The sequence below is a fragment of the Euprymna scolopes genome, chromosome 45 (genome assembly GCF_053919585.1).
Source record: "Euprymna scolopes isolate OS-2025 chromosome 45, ASM5391958v1, whole genome shotgun sequence".
Classification (NCBI taxonomy): domain Eukaryota; kingdom Metazoa; phylum Mollusca; class Cephalopoda; order Sepiida; family Sepiolidae; genus Euprymna; species Euprymna scolopes.
This window is the reverse complement of record NC_136526.1, coordinates 12,748,747-12,775,774: the sequence shown is the minus strand read 5'-3', so window position 1 is coordinate 12,775,774 and position 27,028 is coordinate 12,748,747. Positions and strand designations below refer to the sequence as shown.

The 27,028-nt window shown below is 35.4% G+C and overlaps 1 long non-coding RNA gene across 2 annotated transcripts in view; it reads right to left on the bottom strand.

The window, feature by feature from the left end:
* Positions 1-6,942: 6,942 nt before the first annotated feature.
* LOC145269259 (uncharacterized) overlaps positions 6,943-27,028 on the bottom strand; it is a 179,375-nt gene continuing 159,289 nt past the window's right edge. The window contains exon 2 of one of the 2 annotated variants that reach the window (XR_013864974.1): positions 6,943-7,673. This is a non-coding gene — a long non-coding RNA (uncharacterized LOC145269259). Of the gene's footprint in view, positions 7,674-19,238; positions 19,827-27,028 lie in introns of those variants that run through there. The other variant, XR_013864972.1, reaches the window with a different exon arrangement.

Sequence of the window (27,028 nt, the reverse complement as noted above, 5' to 3'; positions counted from 1 at the left end):
ATTTCATTTCATATCATACATAAGTCCTTGATACTTTGTTATCTTTTCCCTTTCAGCTCTGTTAAGCCCTGTATCATGACCTCTATTACGGTTCGTTTATCATAGTACTATCTCCTTCCAGACATTAGAACACAAGTTCCTTTCGTACTCATAATTAAGAGCGGAAATTGTTGGTCCATACTCTTTTCCAAGGAAATACGATGGAATGAACACAAGTTGTCCTTACACTCATAACAGAAGAAATTGTTGGTCAATATGTTTCCTAATGGTTATTAGTTCAAAACTATTATCGAACCAATCGGATTTTACCTGCAACCACTAGTGCCCGTAACTGCTAGTGATCTGGTTAGCACCCTGTGACGGCTGGCGAGCCGGTCAGTGCCCCATGACGGCTAGCAATCCGTTCGGATTTGAACTTTGCATAGAATGTCAGTAAAACAGATGAATCATCCAAGGCTGTTTAGAATCTACATGTGCTGGGTTTGTCACAGAGGGTACCTTCAAACACAACTTTTAACATGAGCTTTCATTTTTTTTATATTTTTTTTTTTTTTTTTTTTACTGTATAATAAAGTTTGCTTATTTTTAAAAAATTTTCATATATAGTTAAATAATTATCTTCGGTAAGACTTCTGGCTTGTCATATATATATATAAATAAAAGTGAATGTGTCTGTGTGTGTCTGTATACATTTCCCCACACAATAACTGTCAATTTTAAGTCTACAGACTTGAAATTTGATATACAGGGTACTGAGACTTGGGAAAATCGATGTGATCAGTTTTCGGCCAGAAATTTGGCAATTAAAGGGGTCAAAGTTCAACGATTTGATCTTTGAGAACTCTACCAAGCTCCTCCGACAATTTTGGGTCCTAAACACTTGAAATTTTAGATATAGATTCCTTGAACATGGATCTAACTTAATAACTTGATTTGAGCTCAAAACAAATGTTAAGGGGTTATAATAGGGGTCAAAGTAAAAAAAAAATTGACCGTTTTTTTTTTTTTTTTTTTTTTTTTTGCTAAGCATAAACCTCCAAACACCTGGGCAACGCCGGGCACCCATGCTAGTATATGATAAAAGTTTCGCTACATATCATGACATGTTTCAACTGCAGTTTTGATAAGCTCAATTACTTCAGGTAAAAAATTGTCAGCGCTTCTACACTATTGGGACAAGATTTTATAGTCAATAAATGGAGTTTTCAGATAAAAAAAAAAAAAACAAAGGTTTCAACTGATTTTTTTTGTCAATTCTATTAAGTTACAATAGTAGCGTCCAAATTATGTAGTCAGAATTACCTAAACATTACTGAATTATTTAAAAAAAACAACTTTAATCATGTTAGCAGATGAAAAATTGCTGCCATTTTGTTTAATTTGAAACAGAAAATTACCTTTTTTTTTTTTCTCCTGTATCACGTTTTTATCAAATTCTAATTTTTATTTTCCTTAATAAATAATTTTATAACTTATCGATTTTCGTATTTTTTGGATATAATCATCTTAGAAATAAAGAATATGTAGATACCATTTTTTTCATGTGAAATTCAATATTACGATTTCTAAAGTTTCGTCCCAATAGTGTAGAAGCGTCGAATTGTCTGCTCTTTATATTTTCATAGTTCAGAATAGAGCGAAGTTTCAATCTATGACAATAACTTGGCTAAATTCAAAGTTGAAAACCTGATTATTAAAAAACTAGCTGTATATACCCGACATTGACCAGTCGAAACCTATTGCTAGGCAGAAGGGTTAGTCACGTACTAATTTAAGATGCACCAAATATCCTAAAATGTTACAAAAAGTTACCACATCGATTTTGCTCTGCGAAAATCAAACGCGGCGTAATTTTCAAGTAAAAGGGAAATAACTCTTCATAGCTTAAATAATTAAACTTACTTCTGGTTTTAAATACAACTTAGATATAAATTAAATATAAATCAAATTAAAAATAAACTTTAAATAATATTTCTAAAAAGAACAACTAAAACAATTCTATACAACAAATAACTAATAACTTTGAGCTAAATATTAAAATAGACTTTCTTTAATGTAATATGCAAATGACGTTACTTATTCAGTGTAGATTTCTTTGGGATCAATATTATATATAGAAATTATGCTCGAATATAAGTGTGTATAAGTTCATTTTAAGTATCTTTCGTCCATATTAATTAAATTCTAAAACAGACAAACAGATAGGAATACTACTTTATTAAAACCTATAACTCCTTAATTTTTTTTTTTTTTTTTGTGTATTCAAAACCCTTTTTTCTATTTAGGTATTTATTTGCTTCCCCCACGAAAGCAAATGTGATGCAAGGTCGTTTTTAATGTGGGGAAAGCCAGCTCCCCTTAAAAAAAAAAAAAAAAAAAAAAAAAAAAGTAATTGTCTCAGTATGAAGGGTTTCCCCTACATTGACCAAGGACCAATTAACTTAAGTGAAGCATCAGAACAGATACTACACTTTGATCTTGGCCCGAAGGCCAGGTATTTATTTGCTCCCCCACCGAGCAAATTAGGCACAAGGCCGATTTTTAATGTGAGGAGTGAAGGGGAAATGGGGACCAACTCCCCGGGGAGTAGGGGAGCTGGATAGTGACAATTGGTATGAAGGGTTGCCCCTACATTGACCAAGGTCTTATCTGTGGGGTCGCCCCCACATATGGTCTTTGCTTGCAGTATCTGTCGGAACAGATACTACACTTTGATCTGGGTCCGAAGGCCAAGATGTATTTATTTGCTTCCCCACTGAGCAAATTAGGCACAAGGCCGTTTTTTAATGTGGAGAGAGAGAGGGGGTGGAGGGAAAAGGGGACTAGCTCCCGATGGATGGGAAATGGGAGCTGGATAGTGACAATTGGTATGAAGGGTTGCCCCTACATTGACCAAGGTCTTATATGTGGGGATGCCCCCACATATGGTCTTTGCTTGCAGTATCTGCTGTAACAGATACTACACTTTGATCTTTATATATAATTTATTTCGTGAAAATGAAAATTACAATCAAAATAATTCAATGTAAAATTAAAATAAATTAAAAGCAAAATTAAAATTTACAAAACAAATTTAGGCACACTTGGCCCGAAGGCCAAGATCAGCAGAAAAAAAGCAAGCCTTTTTTCTATTTAGTTTTTTTATTGTGGAGAGTGAAGGAAGGGGATCCAGCTCCCCCGAGAGGGAACTGGATAGTGACAACTGGTATGAAGGGTTTCTCCTACATTGACATAAACTGATTGCTCAAGAGCAATGGTCTGATATGGTCATATTTATATATATGCATGTATATATTTGTTTAATATAAATGAGGCAATAATTTGTGATTGTTGATTGAAACTTTGTTCCATTCTTAAAATGTAAAGAGTTGACAATTATTTCTCTGCTTAAAGAAAACAGAATTACAAAAACTTTGGCTGAAACACATTTTGATATGTAGTCAAATGTTTGTATAACATTTTTATTGTATAAAATGGTTCTATTTATTACTGAGCACTATTATATAACCACAGTAAAGATTCTTCAGATTTAACATGTGAATACAAACCTCACACACACACACATATATATATATATATATATATATATATATATATATAGGATGTCCCAAAAAGATGCATACTCCTAAACTGTCTTCGCACTTCAACAGCGTTTTCATGCTTCCAATAGCATTTTAGAATGAAATTTTTTTTCTTCAAAGTTTAACCTGGCTGCCATCATAAAAATCGATGAGTTTAATCTGCAAAGAAAAAAAAAACATCTGATTTGAAATTATTTAAAGTGTGTATACATCTTTTTGTGACACCATGTTTATTAGCAGGGATGCCCGGCGTTGCCAGGTCGTAAAATATACTTAAATTTGATATTTTAATTTACACGGATTTCGTATTTATTGTACCCAATATATAGTCAGGATTTCAAAAGTTAAAAAAAAAAAAAAAAAATTTGAGTGCCATCAGCTAAAATCGAAACTGAAACCCAAACATAAGAAAACATGCTTGAAACTATGTTTACAAGTTAAGCAAAGACTGAAGTGTAGTTGTACTCAATATGGTTGGACTGTGGAAAGGAATTTGAATTTTATTAAATACAATCTAGTTTCCATGACAACAATGTTTTTGATAGACAAGATGCAAGCAAGGGTGGTCGGACGTTTGACAGAATTTTATATATATATATAAGCAATTTTAAAACCAAAAAACGATATTATTTTTTCTTTAAAGTAACTTATTTATATTAAAAGAAATGAAAGAGCAACTGTATAAGGTCCTTTTTCAAACATTTTTTTTTTTATTAATCATTTTTCTGTCACGGATGATCTACTGTGTTTTGACTTATAACGAACGTGACTTACATGATATGGTTAATGAAATTTATTATATATATATATATATATATATATAATTTTCAGAGGGTGAGAGATGATATAATTATTTCCACAGTCAAGCAATGTCGCAGCTCACAAGAACCATGAAAGTCAACAAACCGGAAGTCCAAAATTCGAATTTCGCCCTCATTTGGACTCAATTAAACACATGCAAGAGATTTGGGTTTTAAATCCTGAGTTCATATGTATCTAACTGATGAACCCAAATCAGGGCAAAATTCGAGTCTTGGACTTCAGGTTTGTTGGCTGTCATGGTTCTTGTGAGCTGCAACGTTGCTTGACTGGAAATAATTTATATGATGGACTCTCCATCGATTTTCGACGTATGAGACTCCGACAATTGACCTGAAGGTCTAGAACTCAGCGTGTCGACATTCACTTAGACGTACGTGGCACTTTAGTCCTGCTAGAGACTTGCAATGGCGACCGCAGTGGTGACAGACATATAAATGCGAGAATTTAGCTCCACACTGCTCAGTATTATTTTTTGACTTGACTCTTGCTTCTTTTAGTTTTTCGATGCAAAACGCCGAGAACTCCTTGATTTTTCTGTCACACATTTCTATCCACTTCCTTCTGTCTTTTGCAGTTAGCTCAATGTTGTTATATTCAATATTTAGAACCAGTAAACTGGTGGGATTATACCTGACCACAAGGAGAGATGCACCCTTAGTCTTTGATGTATATATATATATATATATTATTTTTATTTAATTATTTGGCAAATATACTCGTCATCTTTTAGTTGAGGTTTTCACATTTCGGCCAATTATTCCTCTGGCATTTGTCAGGTGGTTAACCGCGATGGGATAAGAATGTTGAATCTCCCGACTTCATCCACAGCAATTACTGCCTTCCATAGTTGTCGTTTTCTCACTACGGTTTGGCCAACTAATTCCCTGGCCGGCTTTTGGGTGGGATTGAAACGAAAGAACAAAAAAGAAACCTGGATTTATAAAAACCAAAAAAATCCAATCTTGATCACCCTTCGGGGCCCGTACATAGTGAATAGAGATGTGGAATATCTATGGTTCCAGGTGAGCGTTGTCTGAAGATAGTGGTTTCAATCCCACCAAAGCCCGCTAGTGGATTAGTTGGCCAAACCATAGTGAGATGACGACAACTATGGAAAGCAGTAATTTCTGTGAATGTAGTTGGGAGAGTCAACATTCCTATCCCGTCGCGGTTAACCACCTGACGAAGGCCAGAGGAATAGTTGGGCAAAACGTTGTGAAAAATAACTAAAAGATGAGAATAATAGTCTGCAAATAATAAATAAAAATAAATACAAAGTACTCATCTCAAAAAAGTCGGAATTAATTCAATATATATATATATATATATCCACAGCCAGACAATGTCGCAGCTCATGAAAGTCACGTGAGCTGCGGCATTGTCTGGCTGTGGAAATAATTATATATATGTTTTTTTTGTTTTTTTTTAAATATAATTATCCACTGAAACGTGTTTCGCCGTCTACGACTCATCAGAGTGGCCGAATCTAGCGAGATTCGAAATCTGGACCCCACTCGCTAGATTCACCCATTCTGATGAGTTGTAGACGACGAAACACGTGTCAGTGGATAATTATATTAAAAAAAAAAAAACTAAAATAAAAAAAACTATGTATACTGCTCCCCATGTGGGGGGGGGTACCAAATTGGTTAAAGGGAAAATTATTCCCAACTCGCATTTAGGTAAAAATGCACTTTCGTAAATAATTGAATTCATTCAAAACGTATCGCAAAAACAAAAACAACATTTTATATATATATATATATATATATATATATATATATATATATAGTACTCCAGGTTTGTATCCACAGGTGTGTAATAGTTTTTATTTTCTGTCTTTTCACACAAATATATATATTCGTGTCCATTTTTTAAATTAAAAAAAAATTTTTTTTTTTGGAGACCGTAAACTGTTTTCTTTGTTATTGGTTTAGTTGTATACACACTTTGTTGAGTAAAATACTAAACCTCTTTTAATAATGCCAAAACCAAAGGATTTTTATTAGAAATACTTTTCTTATTATAGGAAATAATGTTCTTCAAGAAAGAAGAAATATTTACAATTAAAGATTGCTTCCAGCATCAAGTATTCAATCTGACCCCCCCCTCATGTTGTGATGGGAGCATGTGCTTCTGTTTAGAGAGAGAGAGGGATCCCTTGTAGCTGTCTGGTGCTACCAGATCAGGCTGTCTCAAGATATCGGATTATATACAGGGTGGAACGATAAAGTTGTCGCCCTAAAGAAAACAATTTTGCATTAAAAAAAGTTTTTATGCTTCAAATTGGTTATGTTTTCAAATATTTATCTACAGTGTTTAGTTTGGTTGTTTTGTAGAGGAAAATCGTTGTTTTTGACTTTGCAGAACATGATTGAGTTTTGGAAAGGGAAGAATAAATAGCATCAATGATTGGTGTGTTTACATAAACAGGGTGGAACGATAAAATTGTCGCCTTAAAAAAAAAAAAAAAAAAAAAAAAAAACTACATGATTCCATTTCCGTTTGATGAAAACCGTTTTTTTTTTTTTTTTTTTTTTTTTGTTGCAGGCCATCAACTAGTTGGCCAATTATGTACAAATCCTAAGAGCAATAGAAGCCTTCTATCATGTCTGAAAGTGACACTATGGTCAACGAGCGAGATCGGAGATGTGCCACTGTACAACTCCTACTCTTTACCGATCCAAGTTATGACAACAGGCCCATTGCCAGCACCTTCAAACTGCATCGCTTTCTATCATGTCTTAGCTTTGTGTACTGAAGTTTTGGACTTAACCTGCCCTTCATGAATAAATATTTTCATGTATAAACAGCTTTACGTCTCCAAACTTTTCTAAAATTACTGGATACCTCATTAAACAATGGTTGGATATGCCGTAAAACAAAACAACCCAACTAAACACCATCAAAAATATTTGAAGATATAATGTACTCAAAGCATAAATTTTCTTTTTTTTTTTATTTATTTATTTTTTATTATTTATTTATTTATTTATTTTTTTCAAAAATTACCTAATTCGGCATTAAATGATCCAAAAATGGTTGATATGCCATAAAACAAAACACTCAAATCTGCAGCTGGAACAGATTTTTTTTTTTTTTTTTTTTGGTTTTACATGTTACCAAATACATATTTAACATTCAGACTAAATTTTCGTCCGGATTATTCATAGAATCCATATTCTACAGTTCTCTCGTTGTCTCCAGGGATATTTTCGTTTGATAACCAAATTCGCAGTCTTTGCAAATTCTGCAGTTACAAACTTTTTGCTAAGAAAAAAAAAAAAAAAAAAAAAAAAAATTTTGATTAAAAAAAAGTGGCCAAATATTCAAAAGTAATTTTGAAAAAAAAAAAAAAAGACAACAAAAAAAAAAAAAAAAATTTAAGTCCATCAACTTGGGGTGCCTTTTCTATAAAAGGTCCATTTTTTTTGTTTTTGATGGGAAGCATTTATCTTTATATTTAATCCTGTATTTAACATTTTGGTACTTATGCAGAACAATGACTATGCTATAGTCGAAATTTTTGTAAAATGTAAAAAGACAAAGAAACTCAAACCACATCAGTCAATGTCATTTACGACAATATTTGTTTGTTATTGGTTTATTATATAAAAATAAAAAATATTTATCTTGATTTAAACAAAAATGAAATCAGAAAAAAACATCATATATATATGCAAAAAAAAAAAAAAAAAAAAAAATCAAATGAAATTTTTTTGATATTGTTTTGATTGGACTATTGTTCTCATGTTGAGTGTTATTTGTGCCACGTTTCGGTCGGTGTAGCCTTTACATGATTTCAAATGTTAAAGTGATTTGAGTGCGATCAGCTATAATCAAAACTAAAATCAAAATATAAAACATAGTTTAATGATTGAAACTATATCTACAAGTTAAGCAAAGACTGCAGTTTATTTGTACTCAATATGGTTGGACTGTCGAAAGGAGTGTGAATTTTATTAAATACAATCTGGTTTTCATGACAATGTTTTTGATAGACAAGATGCAAGCAAGAGTGGTTAGAGGTCGCACAGTTATATATATAAGCAATTTTAAATCTAAAAACGATATTATTTTTTTTCTTTAAAAGTAAATTATTTATATTAAAAGAAATGAAGGAGCAAGCTTTCAACTGTATAAGGTCCTTTTTCAAACATTTTTTTTATTAATCATTTTTCTGTCACTGATGACCTAATGTTTTGTCAGACATGTTGGTCGTTATCTTGGAAAAGAAAGGGGAAAAGTTACTGGCTCCGTAGATGGTTTCGTATTCTTGGAGTTGTTTTTTGTTTATTGGCCGTTGTTTCGTATGTGAGAAAAAAAAATCTGGTTGACAAAAGGGGGGGGGGTGCAACTCTAAGAAAGTTTTACAGGGGATTATCTCCTTTTTATCTTTGAAATTTTGAGGTTGTACAAATTTTTGTTTTTCTTACAATTAGAGGTTCCCACATGCTGCTAATTTCTAGGCTTGGTCTGCTTAGTAATTTTTCATTTTTTGGTATATGTGCTGCTTCTTTGAATCACCTGACCATCCATCTTGCATGTCTGTTACTTATTTTGACTTCGTTCCGCAAAGAAAAAAAAGTGTTCTTTTTTTCTTTTCATATGTGATCAGCTAGTCCTGACTTTTCAACCTCCTGTTTCACGGCTTTACGGTGGTCTTCTTGCCTTACCTTTATAGGGCGACTGGTCTCACCTTTTTATACAAAAGCATTGCACAAATAAAACTCAAGATGAGAACAATAGCCCAATCAAAACAAGTAATATAAACAATCAGTCCTCATCTCAAAAATTCAAACTTTAAATTTTTTTGTTCTTTGTTATTGAAGCACTAAATCTTTATGAAACTTACCTTATAATGATTGTTTTTTTTCTTTTTATTTGAATTCTAATTTTTCTAAAAGCTTCATAAAAACTGTCTAATAATTATTCATTGTATTTTTTTGTAGCGACAAAAAAGAAAATCTTGCTAACAGAATAATAAATAACCCATAAAGAATGAATATATATACACACACACACACAGATTAGAACCCTGGGTTACGATGGCCTTAGGATATGCTTTTTTTTTTTTTTCAGGTTATGATGTGGAATACAATGTTTTTTTCTGCCCCTGGCTATGGTATTTGCCCTGTCTTACGGTGTTATTTATAATGTTATTTGATTATATACATGTGTATTATATACTGTACTGCATTTTGTTATTAATTTTTAATGCCGTATCCCGGGTTCTACTAATACATATGTAGAAAGCAGTACAATGCAGAGGTAATAAAGACTTTCCGTTACTTCTGCATTGTACTGCCTTCTACATATTACATTTAAATACATACTACACAATGCTTCAGGCAAACTATATTAACCTCTCTCTCTCTCATATAAATACAGGCGTTAAAATAGATAAAAAAGAAAACTTAGATTGAAATTCCATAAATTATTATCAAGGGAGATAAATTATAACAAATAACTGATAGCAAACAAAATTTTTTTTATTTATTTATGAAACTTACCTTACAATGACTTTTTCCTCGATCTTAATTTTTCTGAAAGTTTCATAAAAGTTGTCCGATAATTATTTATTACATTTTCTTTGTAACAACAAAAAAGAATGTTTTAATTTTTTCTTCAACTAATATTTCATTGAATTATCTTTGTAATAACAGAAATAATTGTATTTTATGACTAAGCAAAGCTGAGCGCCCCCTAGTAATAACAAATAAATAAAAAAGGAATATATATATCTATAGTATAAAGCTGAATGTCTGTGTGTGTATCTGGTCACGAATAGGCTCCTATATGGTTGACTATTTTAAAAAACTGATTACATATAATGATAAAAATGTATCGAGACACAGGAATGGGTATGTTTGATCTGACAGAACAGTGGTTCATTAAAATTGTGGGGTCTGCATTCGCACCTGGTCCACAAAGTATAGAAAAAAAAATAAATAAAAACGTTTACAAGTGTTTTTGATATAGATTTACATAAGAATACTTTTATAAGTATGTTTTAACTTAAATAGGGATGGTATAATAAAATTTTGGGGTCTGCGTTCGCGCCTGGCCTCCATACAATGGAAATATGAAAAGTCTTTATTAAAGATTGTGCCTATCTATCTGTGTAAGTATACGTTGATAATTATGTTTCAGTTTGAAGAAATATGGTATAATAAAATTATAGGGTGTTCGTTCGCGCCTGACCTCCATAGAATGGAAATATGTCACAAAGTTTAACAAGGTTTTTTGATATAGATCCACAGAATATTGTGATAAGTGTCTCAGTGTTAACAGGTATGGTATAATAAATTATGGGGTTTATCTATTTTATTTTTACTTTCATCATATTTTGCTTTGGTTTTGATACCCCCAAATTCGAAGCTATCTGTTTACTTCCTTTTCATAACCTATCATACTTTCATGAAGCAGAGTCCATTTTCTGTAGGCTGCTTTTGAACCCAGTTAACGACGGGTACTTTTGCTAGTATATATATATATATATATATATATATTTTAAAAGGTATTTTTATTTCAACTTGTATTATCTGACGATATGGACAGATAATTTTATCCTGTCAATTCAAACAACTTGTAATAAATTAAGTTAATAAACTTGAGGTTGTAATAATAGAGCACACACACATATTTACCGCAAAGACTTTTTTTTTTTTTTTTTTTTTTTTTTTTTTTATACACAGGAATCAAAAAGCTTGGTTTTAGATGCATTAAAAGTAACCAGCCCCCTCTTTCCCCATTACGCCACATGCTCAAGATATAAAAAAAAATGAAGATATTGAAAAAGAACTATCTTATAAAATAAAAAATTTTTTTTAAAAAATCGCTGGTTGACGTACACTAGTTTCCTCTGGGGGCAAAAAAAAAAAAAAAAAATAAATAAAATTAAGCGATTTGGCTGACGTACACGAGCGAGCTCCCCCCCCCCCATTGTGAAATACGCATCGGCTCTGATGTTGTACGCAGCACGTTCTTGGGAGCATTAATCTGAAAAGAAAGGAAAGAATTTTGGCATGTGTGGCTTTTTTTTTTGGTGTTTGCTTGAACTTTGTGCTTTTCGGATTATTTATTTTTTTTGGCGGGGGATATATATATATATATATATATAATGCTTTAAAATAGATAATAAAAAAACTTGCATTAAAATTCCACAAATTATTACCAAGGGAGATAAACTGTCCATTTAAACATTTTTTTTTGTTTTCTATCAGTTCATTTTATATTTGTTTATAAAACTTACCTTACAATGACCGTTTTTTTTATTCTTCTTGATTTTAATTTTTCTAAAAGTTTCATAAATTATAATAATTGAATTTTCTTCGCAACGACCAAAAAAAAAAAAAAAAAAAAAATGTCTTCAGTTTTTCAATTAATATTTCATTAAGTTATAAATATAAATAATATTTTTCACTGAAAAAAAAAAAAAAAAATTTTTGTTTAGTACCTTCCGGCATTTTCACCAAGTCTAGAAAATTCCGACAGTAGTCCTTATTTTGCATAAATACCAACATTTTTTAAAAAAGCAATTTTTATTTATGAATTTACTTTGTCAAAACCCGGTTCTTGATTTCTTTTCATAATGAATTTTTATCTATGGCATAAATTTTTGTTGAAAAATTTTGAAACGTGTTTTAAGTATTCTTTTATGCATGAACTATTTCATGATCGGCAGAAGAAGAATTGATTGATGTGACGTGTATAACGAGACCGATACTGCACCAACCACACCGGGTGTCCTTAACCTCGTCGGATTCCACCCGATATGACATGTGTTCTTTTGATCGTACATTGTCCCGTCACAAGTTGATCGTTTTCACCCACTGTGTTTTCATGGTGGGGCGCTTTGCCTCTAGATCGAATCATCTCCTACCCTGTGTAGGTAGTCTCCGGGTACATCAATCACTCCGCTGGTCCTTGCGGCTTGCTGCAAAATGAAGAGTCCTCACCACAAACAAACAGAACTCCGGTTTATAACAATAACAAACTATTAATTTCATTACTTCATAACAGCTACTGTCTAAATTGAGGTGACTGACTATAGCAGTGAAACGATGTAAGACCAGACCAGTAAAGTCACAGATTTCCCATTAACACAGGTTAGTTAACATCATAACATCAGGCCCTGAGGGCTCACAAATCAGGAGCGCCGGACCAGCCCAGCCGTTCAGTTTGCTGGCTACAACTCTACTCGTTTTGAAATTCCTTTTTCTAAATCCAACCCCTTTTCCCCACCTCTCTTTCAGACAGTGATTATAAACACCCTTTCTTCCTCTTATCTCTACCAAATTTTAACCCTCATTTGCACCGAGGTCTTTCATTCCAGGTCGAACAATGTTTGGCGGCGACCCTTACCCTTGACCCCCAATTCTAAGTTGTCAGCCTTAATCAGCTAAGGATCTCTGGATCTCTTCATACCTCTCAACAGAGGTTTTAAAAACAACCTTTCATGTTAACAGATATATAACGACAATGAGATAAAAACAATTATTATTTGTTTTTTCTCTTTCTGACAAAATCCCATAGACATTTCTGTTTTGTCTCAATCAGACATCAACACCCCCTCTTCTGCCCTCTCTTCCTCTATCCCGTCCGGTCAACCCCCCCCCCTCACCACTATATGCACCTCGCTGCATGCATTCATGACACCAATAGTGTCATACGTGATTTGTTCGAAAGAAACTGGTTGACCCTAAAATTAATTTTAGGATCTAAATATAGAAAGTTAATTTCTTTAAATGAAAAACATTGGGAAGAAGAAAAAACGGTAAGTTATCTTATGACTTTTACAATATTATTTGTAATATACTAACTAGTGATGGGACGATTCCAATATTTTTACTGATTCTGATACAATTACCGATTCCGATTCTTTATAAATATTTATATATTTAATTATATAGTTGTATTTTTTCTTTGATTACACATGTTAAATGTGCAAATATTTTCCTAAACGTAAAAATATACTTGTGGGTGGGTGGGGGGGGGGACAATCTATTGATTTTAGATTCACTGGTAATTTAAAATCAATAAATATTTATTATTTTATCATTATTACCAGCAATGAAAGATTTTACTTTAAACAAAATTAAATGAAAAAAAAAAAAAAATACAATTAAAAGAATCGTTTTGGCATCGGAAAATCAGTACAAATTTTTTCGATTCCGATACCCTCAAATATTCCGATTCCAATTTATCATGCCAACACTAGTAAAAAGAATTGATCACAAATTTATTAAAAAGAAAATCACATTATTTTAAATTAGAATTTTATTTTTAGATTAATAAAATAAAATATTCAATTATATAAAAATATGTTTAAATAGAGTTTAGACATTTTTACGGAGTTCAAATTAAAAACACCTTTGAACAAATTCTAGAATAGAACAAAAGCCACGTCTCTCTTTTTTTAATTTTTTTTGATGATATTGCATTTTTTTTATTTCGTTTAATATTTGTATTTATTGAAATCTTTGACATTTTTTTTTATCGATAATTAAAAAACAGAACAAAACAAAATAAATAAAAACATTAGGCAATACCGCATATTCACACATTGTAATAATCAACTACCGGAAGTGAACGTTTAAATCATAGAAATGAATACATTATAGGAATTTGGCTAATCATGTATTATTCCGACCCATATAATTTTTTTTTTTTTGCATTATTTGGACTATTATTCTCATCTTGGTGTTCCCACCCCAATGTTTCGGCCGATGTAACCTCCGACCATCTTCAGGTGCATTCACACTGGACGTTATTGGTGAATGGTAAAATAATGTTTGGTTTATTTGCTTTCCCAGCGAACACAAAATAGACTTGGCGCTATTTGCATTTTCAATTTCTAACGGCTGAGTTGGCAAATGAACCAAACATTTCTTTCACTATTCACCAATAACAGCCAGTGTGAATGCACCTGAAGATGGCCGGAGGTTACATCGGCCGAAACGTAAAAAAGGTTTACAACGTTTCGGCCGATTCTCATCTTGGTTTGTAAAAAAAAAAAAAAATTAAATAAAAAAAATAATTATAAATCCTAATCTCAAAAATACATATTCATCATATGAAAAAAAAAAACGGAATGGACCTGGAGTTATGAATCTAAAACGAAAAAAGACTTGGCGCTATTTGGTCGAGGTTATATCGACCGAAACCTTGTGGAAAAAAAAAAAAAAAAAATGAGAATCATAGTCCAAATAATACAAAAAATAATTATAGATCCTCATCTCAAAAATATGCATTCATCAGCTAATTTTATTTTGATTAAAATAGTTTTAAAAAATTGTATTTTTTGAAAAGCTTATAAAATCTTAAATATTCTCTGTAATATCTATATACATTACAAAGTGAGAATGCTTGTGTGTGTGTGAGGACACTTCTCAACCTATATACTCAATGAATTTTTGATCTACAGACTTGAAATTAGGTATATAGGGTATTCAGACACAAAGAAAACATTAACCGGTTTTCGTCCGGAGAAAATGGCTGCTAAGGGGTCAAAATTGAAAAATTGGTGCCTGGAGGTCAAATTTCTTTTTCTGTTCAACTGTTTTACTGAATACGCATGCAGGTTGTAAAACATGACAGCTTCCTTATGTTAAGAATAAATAGGCTTGAAAACACTTTGTAAAGAACGTGTCAAGCTGGCCTAATGGTTATCATACTTGACTCACTGTCTTTAGGTTTTTGTTTCGATTTCAGCTCAAGTATTTTTTTTTTTTTTTTTTTTACTTCCAAGAAGTTAACTGTTTAGAACAAAAACATAATACTGCATTCTCACGTCTCAGTTTCTATATAAATTAAAATATAATTATGTGTATTTTATGACCGGGCAACGCTGGGCGGCCTGCTAGTATATATATATATACACACACACTGTAAGCAAAATAAAGACTTCCAAAAAGGTGTTGATGGCAACAAAAAGGATTTCATTTTACGTTACAATTGTTTCCATGCCCGGTCGACAATTTAAAATATTATATCGTTTGAAAATTTTCAAAAACCAGCATTTTAACGTAAAATGAAATACACTTTTTGTTGCCATCAACACCTTTTTTGAAGTCTTGATTTTGCTTACACAGTATATTAATGCTCAATTATGAAATACAATAATTTTGTAGCTTACTTTTTAAGTCAACCATTTTTGGCTTAAAACTTATTGGTATATGAAAATTTACTGGATTACACGAACTCGTATATTGCATACAAGTCTATATATATAAGTAAGAGTGCTGGAGGTAAACATTTCATCTGGGCTGACGTTATCCGCCTGATAGTCAGGGACCCAAACCTTGGATTAACCACTAAGGAGGCCGTCCTATCAGCAGGTGCAAAATACTGGGGCTGCTGTATTGCTATTTGGTGAATGGACTCTGGACCATGCAGTAGTTTCAAGTGAGGCCTCTCGATGCCATACTAGTGGGTAATTGTTACGGCTTTACCTTATGGCTACAAAAAAAATCTTACTCTCCTTTTCTCTCTTACCTTCCCTCTCTGTCCTGCTCTAAGTCTGTCGGCCTGTTCCACAAATCCAATCCTCAACATGAAATACCTCCAGAAAAATAACACGTGTGAACCTAGAACCCCATCCTCCAATGTAGACCCCTACTACCATGTCTCCTTCTCCAACATCAAGGGTCTACGTTCCAACCTTCCAGAGGTTGAAACCCAATTACAAGAGACGAAACCAGACATATTCTTCCTAAGCGAAACTGGCATTAGGCCGACCGCTTCCCTTGACGAATTCATAATTAAAGGATACTTTAATATCTAAATCTGACCCCCAAGATCGCCATGGACATGGAATATGTGCCTACATTAAAGATGGCTTTCCGTGTGGTAGGCATATCTCCAGAGAAGACCCTAATTGACCTTATATGTGCTTCCGGGTTGCACTTGCTTACACCACTGCATTTATATTCGCTCTCTATTGCCCCCACAACAGCAGAGTTACTATCCTTAAGAGCATATATGAAAAGATTGACTACATCCTGTCTGCTCACCCTTCAGCTAACATCCACATTTGTGGTGACTTCAATGTCCACAATGCGGAATGGCTGACCCACTCTAACAAGACAGATGATGAGGGGAGGTTATGTCATGATTTTGCCATTGCCTAGGACCTCACCCAGATTGTTTACGAACCCACCCGAGTGCCCAATACTTCCGGTCAGTATGCTAGCCTTCTAGACCTTTTTCTCACAACTTCCCCTGAGCTATGTTCAAGTTCCGTTCTGTCTCCTCTGGAATCTTCCGACCACGCGGTTGTATCAGTTAAGATAAAAATGAAATGCAATAAGTCTGGAGATGTACCTCTCCACCGTACTGTATATCGATACTCTACCGCTGACTGGGATAGCTTCCATACACTTATATCCGATCTACCACTGCATTCCATATTTAAAAAAAGATGTGTCCTCCATAGTATCAGACCTGACCGAATAGCTAATTGTAGGCATAGACCGATTCATACCATCCAAAAAATTCCAACAAAAACTTAATAGCCAGGCATGGTTCTCCTCAGAATGTGCTGCTGCCATCGTGCACAGAAATCACTTTTTCCATAGCTACCAACGTAATAGATGCACTGAGACTAAAGCTGCCTTCAGGACTGCCAGCAACCACTGCAAAAGAGTAATAAAAAATGCAAGAGAGCTATATGCTCAGTCCGTTAAATCCAAAGTAGCTGAGCAGCGGCTTGGTTCCCACCAGTTTTGGCAAATAGTAAACAGGATCCTGAACAGAAGCGTGCGTTCTATCCCAACCATCAATGGACCTGAGGTCATCTTGTCAGCATCAGACAAGGCCAAACTATTTGCCAAGAACTTTGCAGCTAATTCTACCCTATGTGACGAAGGCCATCAACTCCCCGTATTTCCTCCTATAATGGACAACACACTCTGCAACATACAAATATCTGTGCGTGAGATCGCCAAGCTAATCAAGAACCTTGATTTCAGTAAAGTAACTGGCCCTGACGGCATTCCAATCATTGTGCTGAAAAGCTTCAACTAGAACTTGCCCCCATACTTACAAAACTGTTTAAGCGTTGCCTTAAAGAGAAGTGCTTCCCAACACCCTGGAAAACCTCATCAGTATGCCCGGTATTTAAGAACTCAGGTGATGTCCTCTCCCTCTCAGTACAGATTATTAAGTCTCCTGTGTGTCATGAGTAAGCTGCTGGAATCCATATTAAATAGAGAAGTAGTCAACCACCTCAGCAGAAATAACCTCCTTAGTGACATGCAATATGGTTTCCATTCTGCAAGATCTACAGCAGATGTGCTAACGGTTATATCTCATAGGATTAGTGAATCTCTTGACAAAGGCTTCCTCTCTGGGGCAATTGCTCTTGACATATCAAAGGCCTTCGATAAGGTATGGTATAAGGGCCTACTTCACAAGATTTCCAGCTACGGTATAACTGGAAATGTTTTCTTGATCATAAAATCGTTTCTCTCCGATAGGATCATAAGAGTAGTGGTTGATGGGCAGAAATCAGAGGCCATCAATATTAATGCTGGAGTCCCTCAGGGGTCCATCCTAGGCCCAACCCTCTTCCTGATCTACATCAATGATCTCCCAAAACACATACTTAAATCATTCGTTGACATCTATGCTGATGACACGACTATCTACGGCAACACATCAAAGGCCGTAAATGACAAAGTTCTCTCAGATTCTCTCTCCTCTGATCTTGAGTGCGTGGTACAGTGGGGGAGGAGGTGGCTGGTTACTTTTAATGCATCTAAAACCAAGCTCCTTATTCCTGACCTGAAATGGAATACCTACATCAAGTCAGTTGCCAAGATCGCTGGAAAAATGGTAGGATCCTTCTACCGCTCCAGAAGATATCTCACTACTGATGCAATTCTCTATCTGTATAAAAGCCAAGTACGTCCAAGGATGGAGTACTGCTGCCACATCTGGGCAGGATCTGCTAAAAACAGCCTATCCTGCTTTGACAGAGTACAAAATAGGCTTCGTGACTTAGTGGGGGATGCGCTTTTCTCTTCCCTGCAACCTCTCTCCCACAGAAGAGACGTTGCGAGCTCGTCTTTGTTTTATCGTTACTACCATGGCAGGTGCTCGTCTGAACTCCAATCTCTGGTCCCCCCTCGGCAATCTTTCACGATAAACACCCGTCTAGCTGAAACCACTGTCAAAAATTTTCCCCACTCCTTATCTGTGCCTAAATCAAAACGTAGATTCCATGAACAAAGCTTCTTAGAAGTGCACGCCTGTGGAACTGTTCCGGTTGCCTGTTTCCCACCTGACTACAACCTGGATGTCTTCAAGTCCAATATGAACAAATTTCTGATGAACTGCCTCCTTAACTAAGACACATTATCAGATGTCCAACAGTAACATACTGTACACACAACCCTTATCCCCGAGTGGCTTCCGGGCCTTGATAAGTGGTGACTACCTTGTAAAAAAAAAAATTTATATATATATATATATGCATGTGTAGATATGTTGATATTTGCATTAAAATCAACTTAATATTACGTAAGTAATAATAAAAAAAATACTTTACATTAGTAAATTAACTGGCACAGGATTCTTGGTGATCTAATTCAGTTGATCAAAAACTTGGAACGGAAACTGGTTAAGACAGAATAAAAAAAAATAGTAAAGTGTTTTAGTGTACGGGTCTACTATCAGGGACATAAGCCACAGGAGTACTGTGTGGAGAGTTGGGTAGCAAGATGTCGGTTCACATTACACTTGAACTTCTGCATGTCAGTACAGTTGGGGAAGCAGGAACCCGAAAGGGAATTCCAAAGTCTAGCGGTTCTGGGGAAGAAACTACTGGAGTAGACGGCTCTCTTATATCTAGGGATCTTTACTGTGGAGGGGTGGGATTTAGCTGCTTGTTGGGTTTGTCGGGGGGATTTACGTCGAGGGGATGCAAGTGCTTGCAGTTCGGAGCATTCACCGTTGAAGTACTTGTAGAACAGTCAGAGGAATGCTACATTTCGTCGATGGGACAGAGGCTAAAGCTTAGATGACAGTTCAGGGCCTATCAGGTTGGCGACTCTTTTATACCTTGTCCAGAAGTGAGAGACTAGTAGCAGATGCACCAGCCCAAATACGGAATTGGAATTCATTATTGAGAGGAGTATTATTTATTGCAGACTATTTTCCTCTTTTTTTTTTTATTTCACAACGTTTCGGCCAACTATTCCTCGGGCCATCGTCAGGTGGTAACCGCGACAGGATAGGAACTCCGAATCTCCTGACTGCATCCACTGCAATTATAGCCTTCCGTAGTTGTCGTCGTCTGACTGTGTTTCTGGCCAACTAATCCTTTGGCCGGCTTTGGGTAGGATTGAAACTGCTATCTTCAGACAATGCTCACCTGGAACCGTAGAGATTCAACGTCTATCCACTGCGCTGTGGGTCCTGTGGATATAGTTATGAAACAAAATGTAGTAGGCAAAACAAAACAAAAAAAAAAAAAAAAAAAAAAAAAATACAACTAAAAACAGACGAAACAAAAACTCGCTTCTCGCAGACACGTGGGTCGTAACAAGCACAATCTACTCGCCAGAATCACCTACACACAATCTGCAGAACGCCTCCTCTCCTTTCCAGTGTCCTGCCTTTATAGCGGCCGGGAACAACATATTTTCATAATCGCGCGAGAGCAGACGTGATTCAATGATAATCACATTGGGTAAACGCTAATAAAAGCCCATGGACGCCATCTTGGAACTCTCTCTTTCGTTCAACCCAAAACAGACGTATCTGAGGTAAGCTCTATTTCTCATTTTGGTTACTGCTAATTCTGCTACACTCCCCCCTGATCTCATGATCACAAACGGGGCATGGGGGCAGTCTTCTTTGCCGGTTGCTTCTTTGAAGAACTGGAGGCAGCACTTCCTCCCTGTAATCTTCCTCATTACCACCGTTATTGCCGCCAGCTTGTTCCATAGGCGGTGTTTTACAATCAGGGCAGGGACGGGGGCAGTAACCGTCTTTGTCGGGTACTCCTTCGTAAAGGCAAGACGGGTGGTCCCTCTTCCGCTTCTTCCGTATGTGCATTATATGGCTCTTCATCATCCTGCATATTACCCTACATTTTCTAGTTCAATCCCGCCTCTCCATTTTTTTTTAAAATTAAAAAATTTTTTTTATTTCATCCCTGTGCCACATAGGGGTTGCTGCATCTGCTACTAGTCCCTCACTCTTAGACAAGATTCAAAAGAGAGTCGCCTATCCACTAGGTCCCACACTGTCAGCTAGGCTTTAACCTCTGTCCTATAGACGAAATGCTGCATACCTCTACCTGTTTTACAAGTATTTTAATGGTAGGTTCTCCAACGAACTACAAACCTTTGTACCTCCTTGACGTAAATACCCCTGACAAATCCAACAAACAGCAAAATCCCCCCTCTTCACAGTAGAGATCCCTAGATGTAAGGATGCAAAAGTTAATTACCAACTCATTACGGCCCGGGCAAAAGTTAATTACCAACTCATTTAATTCACTATTCTTTTTTTTTTTTTTTTTTTTTTTTTTTTTTTTCATATTCTTTTTCTTCTTTGCGGTACGGGTTCAAGCCTGCCTGTCTACTATCACTTTTTTTTTTTTTCCTCAACACACGCCTCCAAACACCCGGGATACGCCGGGCACCCAGACTAGTAAATAATAAACAGAAGAGTTTTTCTGATAGCAGGGGAGTCAACTGCATAAAAACTCGATAATGGTGGAGCGTTAGATTGTGATAGTGGTTTCAGCTAGACGAGTGTTTTCTGCGACGATTTACTATCAATAATTCCCCCCACTCTATCTGTGCCTAAACCTAAATGTAGATTCCATGAACAAAGCTTCTTTCTCAAAACTGCACACCTGTGGAACTCTTCCGTTTTCTTGCTTTGCAACTGATTACAATATGGTCATCTTCAAGTCCAACATAAACAAATTCTTAACGAGCCATTCCCCTTAAGTAATCCAATTTACCAAATTTCCACTACTAATGATTACTACGATACTGTCCCATTGACTACTATACATTCATTGACCCTTATCCTCAAGTGGCCTCTGGGCCTTGGTAAGTGGTGACTCCTTTGAAAAAAAAAAAATGAATGTTACTAAATTCGACATGTCATTTGCATTTAGTTGCGATTAACATGACAATTAAGTAAACGACATTACTTTTAGTTGAAATGCAATTTATCGACTTTCACAAACAAAATATTTACAAAAAAATAAAACAAAGATAAACTAATTTTTATAAAAATCTTCGTTTCATCTTAACCAGTTTCCGTTCTATGTTTTTAGATCAATTGAATTAGAATCGTATATTAGCTAATTTATTAATCTATAATATTAATCTCACCTGTCTGTTTAAATATATATATGTATGTATGTCTGCCTAACACTTGACAGAGGCGACGGATTTTCACGAGATCAGTATCGTTTTGAAGCTCAACCCTTCGGACGACAAATATCGAAAAATTGGCCCAAAACATTAATTCCTTCACCCTCAACTAGGCACTTTTCTACAGGGAGAGGTCGCTTTTTTCGCCAATATTTTTGAAAGTATTGACTAACCTTAATTTAAACCTACCTCACTTCCGATTTGGTGATGGGCGCAACAGCAAAACCGTCACTTTTTTTTTCACATTCTTTTCCTCTGCGGTACGGGTTCGAGCCTACCTGCCTACTACCACTTTCTTTTTGCTCAACACACACCTCCAAATACCTGGGCAATGCTGGGCAACCAGGCTAGTTAAATATAAAAAAAAAAAATTTTAAGCTTTAAAGCAGTTCTAAATGACTAAAATTGCCACTCAACCATATATTCAAACACTACCGTGTTTGAATGAGATATATATATATATATATACATCTCCACAGACGTGTTTCGTTGTTATATGAATCATCAGCATGGTTAAACCTAGCAAGATTCGAAACAAGGACACCAGAGTTGGAAGCCTGGAAATATCAGAAAAAAAATTTGCCATCTAATTTACGTGTGTTTTTGAGATATTCAGACACATGCATGTAAATTAGAGAAAGACTATCACTGTAGCCATCTAACTTATAGACATTAAAAAATGTTAGAGAGTGTTCCAATCTGCGTAAAGTGCGCAAGTATACAGAAATAGTTAAGCGAGAGTAGGTGCCTTGTTAAACTAATCATAAACTATGATTAATTAGAACAATTAAAACAAACTCAATCCCAAAACTAAAGTATATTTTTTTATATGTATTTTATTTTGTGTGATTAAGCTATATAGTAAATATTCTTAGGAAAACAAACGCTATACTCATATTTAGTATAAGATATATAGCATTTAATAACTGTTATATCGACCTTCATAGAGATATCTGCATGAGCTAGGAAGCGAGACTAGCATGAGGTAATCTTTCAGGATTAGGGGGAAATGTGGTTTGATTTAATTTGCATATCAATGAGGCTAGACACTGGAATGAGGGAATCCGGCAGTCAAGATGTCGGGAGTTGAGTTCTAGAGAACCGGACTGAACGGGTCGGAGCTGAGAATGTTTGAATGCTGCCAAGAATTCAGTCCGGGTTTTTTTTTTCTTTTATAAGAACACCCCACATACAAAGAAAATTAACTGTCCTTATAATTCTAACCACTAGACGATACACAAGCATCGATTACAGAAACACGTATACTTGACATACATAGACACAGTTATATAAACCCGACAAAAATAGAAAGAAAATGTCAGAAAGAATGTTATCATAACGAAATAAATATTTACAGATAAAATCATGCTAAATTTTAGTTTATTAAAAAGGAATGTGAGTTTTCAAAACTAGCACAAACAAAAAAATGTTAACTTGTTGAAAAAAGAATGTTAGAACAAACAAAATGACGTAACGAGATAGCTTTAAAATACACGTATCATTTAGTCAAGAGTTGGTAGTCAGAGAGTAGACGTAGTCGGTAGTCAGAGAAAGAGGGATGGTGTACGGACAATAATGGCTCCAAGTGTGTGTGTGTGGGGGGGGATGTCGATAGTAAAAGTCTGGATCCAGCGTTACAGAAACTCGTATACCTTATATACACTAGGCATATATGGCATAATCACGTTGACACACTGGTTCCCGCTGGATCACCGAAGTTAAGCAACGTTGAACCTGGTCAGTATTAAATGGGTGACCATTTGGGGCTTTCAGGTGCTGTATGTACTCTCTGCTTATCTCGGCATTGTTTCCAGTCGTCCTGGTCTTCTCCTTGCCACTGGACTCAAACAGTGCCGATTCAGCAGAGGTGTGGTTGGTGATTGCGCAACCCTTGTCTCACAATTACACGGGCTACTACTCCTACAGGGGGTATCCTTTGTCTTTTGAGACTGAACGGAAGCATTGATGAACATAGACAGTTATATAAACCCGACAATCTCTTTAAGTTTATTTATTTATTTTTTTTTATTACATGGAGGGCACCACTTATCAAGGCCCGGAAGCCACACGGGGATAAGGGTTATTGCGTGTACAGTAATCGATGAGATAATATCGTAGTAATCGTTAGTAATGGAGATCTGATAAAGTGTCTTACTTAATGGGTCGGTTTATCAGGAATTTGTTTATGTTGGACTTGAAGACATCCAAGTTGTAGTCAGGTGGGAAACAGGCAAACGGAAGAGAGTTCCACAGGCGTGCACTTCTAAGGAAGAAGCTTTGTTCATGGAATCTACGTTTTGATTTTAGGCATAGATAAAGAGTGGGGAAAATTTTTGACAGTGGTTTCAGCTAGACAAGGTATTTGCCTCTGGTAATGGGTGTATTTCTATGCGTGGTGTAGCAATCGGTCTCCGAAGATTAACAGGGGCACCACGTGAAGGTTTGCTACTACTACTACTTGCCAGCTCTATACTGCCTAACTGGTATTCCACCACCACATATCAGGCGAGAAGTCATCAGAATAGAACGGTACAAACAGCTTAACGACCACAGGCACTCACTGTTTGGCCACCAATCAGTGAGACAAAGACTAAAATCTCGCAGTAGCTTCATCAATATAGAGGAAATCGATCCCAGGCAAGCTGCCTCCTGTAGGATGGAACAATGGCGAGACTATAACAGCAGGAATATAAATGAAGCCCTACCAGACCCAAAAGAAACTCTCCCCCAGGGTTCAAACCTTGGTAGAAAAAACTGGGTGACTCTAAATAGAGCCAGAGCCAAAGTAGGTAAAACAAAAGACAATCTCCACAAGTGGGGCCTAGACACCTCACCTTTATGTCCATGTGGAGAGGTACAAACGATGCACCACCTTAGGGAAAAACCAAGACTTTAAGGAGGCAAACAGCACCGCCATGCGATGGATTAATTTCTATTGCGATATGATAAGCTATTTCCCAAGAACTTTGCAGCTAATTCTACCCTATGTGATGAAGGTCATCAACTCCCCGTATTTCCTCCTATAACAGACAACACGATATGCAACATATAAATATCTGTGCGTGAGATCGCCAAGCTAATCAAGAACCTTGATTCCAGTAAAGCAACTGGCCCTGACGGCATTCCAACCATAGTGTTAAAAAAGCTTCAACCAGAACTTGCCCCCATACTTACAAAACTGTTTAAGCGTTGCCTTAAGGAGAAGTGCTTCCTAAAACCCTGGAAAACCTCATCAGTATGCCCTGTATTTAAGTTTTTTGTTCTTCTGGTTTCAACTCGAGAAAAATCGTAGCAACGGGCCAACAAACGCGTGGCTCGAAATCCAACAATGTTACTAGCACCGACAAAGATACGCATTTACTCTCGTACTTCTCGACTCGAGCTGTATTTTTTTACAGTCTGTAATTCCTCTCATTTGCATGTGTGCGGCGTGGTTTCGCGAGACTTTACGAGACCACAGTTCATAAAACTACGGGCGCCATCTTTGTTTTTTTTTCTTTCTCGCTGTATTTTGTATATAAAATTTTTATCTTCCCAAATCCCCCTTTCTTATGGGTTTTAATTAGGTTATCATGGTATGATGTTCTTATGGTGATTGATGAAGGATGTATACGCTGATGGATGTATAGTATGAATGTGGTATTATGGTGTAAGTAGAGTGAAAGTAGGAACTAGTTAGGTTAGATTAGTTAGCACTAGTCAGAGAAGACCGTCCTTTCCCCTCCCCCATCTTCGGCCTTGTGCCAAATTTTTCTGATTTTTTACTTGTAAATTTTCTGGAAATAAATACCTTTTTTCTCGCTCGACCCCGCCCGACGCACACACGCAGTAAAACTTGTGTTTTCCTTTCTCTTAACTTTAAAACAACAGTAAACTCTTCGGTTTGTATTGCCTTCTATTTGTATTTACGTGTTTATGAAACAAGGTTTTCTTTAGTCCCCTTTTCAGTTTTAGATTTGTCAATGATCAGCAAATCAGTGTTTATCATTCAAACACGGTACTGTTAGAAAATATGGTTAAGTGGCAGTTTTAGTCCTTTAGAACTGCTTTAAAGCTTCACCGATCACTCATTTTTCGAACAAAATTTCACACAATTATTACAGTTTATAGATCACCTTCTCAGCTATATTCAAAAAAAAAAAAAAAAAAAAAAAAAAAAAGTTTCAATTTTCCTTCAGTAAAACAAAAGCTATGATGAATTTTCTGGTATTCAAAATCGTAAAAATACGTAAGATTAGCAACGCTTTTTATGACTGGCTTCAGCGACTAGTGTTGCTACTAACTCATTGCTGTCACTAAACGAGAAAGAACAAGTGAAACAGAATGAAAGGAAGATAATTGGGGGGGGGATTTTATTGAAAGCAGACGAGTGCCGTACATTGCTATTACATATGTGTATATTATGTTTTCGTTGAGTAAAAACAAAAGTTATGATGAATTTTCTGGTGTTCAAAATCGTAAAAATATGTAAAGAGGGAGGTAAGGGGGAAACAGCCTATTTAGGAGAAAGTAAAGTTTGATATAGTGCTTCATGAAACTGCATAGGTAAACACATAGGAATCTACCGGGGCTGATAGGGAATCTTCAGCGACTGTAGTGGTAACCCACGTAAGAAAAGGAAAACTGGCATGGACCAATCGTCTCCATTGGAAAACTGTTAGGTGCAGTTCATGATAAACTCACGAACAGGTATTTCGTTGAACTTTTATGCTTTTTTATGGAGTGATGTGGTTCTAAGTTAATTAACTGTGTTTAGCTCTGTCAGATATATACTCGAGAGCCAAAACAATGAAAATAATATTCTCTTAGCCTAGTCATTATACACCAAGGATGGTTTATAATGAGTAAAATCTTTGGTTGAATGGATGAATGAATAATGCATATGGAAAAATTTTGGTGAATTAAAATGCAGAATGTTCATTTCAACTTGCCGACATATTTCTGTTAGTTTTACGCATGCGCAAACTCATTCATAGCTTGACGTGGTTTAATTTTATATCTTTCTCATCTATCTGTTGATAGCTCAATCGGTAGGGAACGCGGCTGGAGCGCTAAATGTTTTGGTTTAGATTCTAGCTGATGGCACGCAAGTCATAAAAAAAAAAAGAAAAAAATAATAACACATTTGAAATCAGTATTTATATAGTCTTGGAAGTTTCTTTAAAACCTTTAAAACTATATCATAATTTTATATATCATAATTTTATGCAGAGGGGTACA